The sequence below is a fragment of the Aplysia californica genome, unplaced genomic scaffold (assembly GCF_000002075.1).
Source record: "Aplysia californica isolate F4 #8 unplaced genomic scaffold, AplCal3.0 scaffold00224, whole genome shotgun sequence".
NCBI classification, from domain to species: domain Eukaryota; kingdom Metazoa; phylum Mollusca; class Gastropoda; order Aplysiida; family Aplysiidae; genus Aplysia; species Aplysia californica.
In genome coordinates, this window is record NW_004797494.1 from 287,089 (window position 1) to 288,714 (window position 1,626).

The 1,626-nt window shown below is 38.3% G+C and overlaps 1 protein-coding gene across 1 annotated transcript in view; it reads right to left on the reverse strand.

The window, feature by feature from the left end:
- Nucleotides 1-1,626, reverse strand: part of LOC101849769 (neo-calmodulin) — a 44,142-nt gene that overhangs the window by 8,368 nt on the left and 34,148 nt on the right. The window lies entirely within an intron of this gene.

Consider the following 1,626-nt stretch of genomic DNA (forward strand, 5'->3'; position numbering starts at 1 on the left):
GGTATGCCTGTTTCAACCTATAATTTTATATTTTGCCATTAGTTTTCTTGAAAATAATTGATTTGCGACAGTTATAGTGGCTATATGTGTGATCTGCAGCAAAAAATACGCAGTTTGACCCCCTAAAGCAGTGCTTCTGTGTGCGGGAGTACGTCTCCGAATAGTTCCTGGGTGCTCGCCGAAGACGTCTCCGAATGTCTTCTACCTCCTTAAACACGTTGAAGAAGATTTCTTTTTCGTTTTCGTTTTTAACCCTATCCGTACGTCCTGGGGTCATTTTGTATCCACTAGGTTGTATTCTTCACATTTTAGAATATTTCTAGTACGAAGATCTCTTTGAAATTTTCAGTATTTCTCCAAAAATCATTTTGACAGACTGCTATACAAAGAGTACCGATCGGATTAACGAGTAAATTTCCTCTTTGAAAGTGGTGGCACAGAGTTCTCCACGTCATATGGATACGATAGTAAAACACGACGTACGGATAGGGTTAAGGGGTACTTGAGTGCAGTAGGGCATCAACAACGATGTTTCATTGTACATTAAATTCTACAGATAATTGCTGTAAAATGATTTACAACCAATACGATACATTTAATTATAATTGGTAATCTTTTTTTTTATCTGGTACATTACCAATGACGTGTTTTCTCCCAGTTTTTTCAAGACGTTGAAGAGTTCCTCAGGGACGATAAACCCATCGTGGTTTGAATCGAAAGCTTTGAAGACTTCTCGTAGCTCTGCTTCGGGGTCCATGGTTACCTTGCGGGCAAAGATGTCGACAAACTCATCGAAGTCAATGTTGCCGTCTCCTGTGGAGCGGAGGTTAGGGGGTCAGGTGGAAATGTCTTGAGTTTGAGTAAGATTTTCACGACACTAGCAACACAATTGTGATGCAGCATGGGGAAATCAGGCGCTCGTCAAAATATTGAAATTGAAGAAACTGGCATTTTTGCGCCGGCATGGCAATTTTTACTGATTTTTGTTTTTTGGCTCAACACCTTTTATGTCCATTCAAGAACATATTATTTTAGTGTGGACTTTACTGAAAAACGTTGACAAAAGGCACAAAAAATTTACATTTTCAGTTTTTCCAAGACTCCAAAGCTAAGGAAATGGCTTATCTTTGGCAGGCATTTTGTCAATAATTTTATCTCTGAAACCAGGTGACTCCTACCTCCTTTATTCCCAAATATCTTGACTTGCATTAAAGGTAAATAGATACTTTATTCATTCAAAGCAAGACAAATGAACAAGTTTTAAAATGATACCAATAACTCTACATGCCCCAAAAATTAACGAGAGCCTGATTCCACTGCATCATGACACAAATAGGTCATATGGTCGTTGTTAAGCACAAGCGGGCTATCCCAAAAAATTCTGTTTTCAGAAAATCGAGGGTAAAGTTTTTACCCCTTGTTCAGTTTCTTTAAAAGACAAGAGCACTTTCTCTATAACCAAACAAATAGACATCAACAAAACCAACTTCTCCTATAGGTAGGGCAATGCCCACTTTTGGTGTAGGTCAAGATTTCTGGAAATATTGGTTAGCCCTCTTGTCCTTCAAAGTGACCATATACAGGCCGAAGATTAGATGTCTTAAAGGATAATAACATACAAAGAAA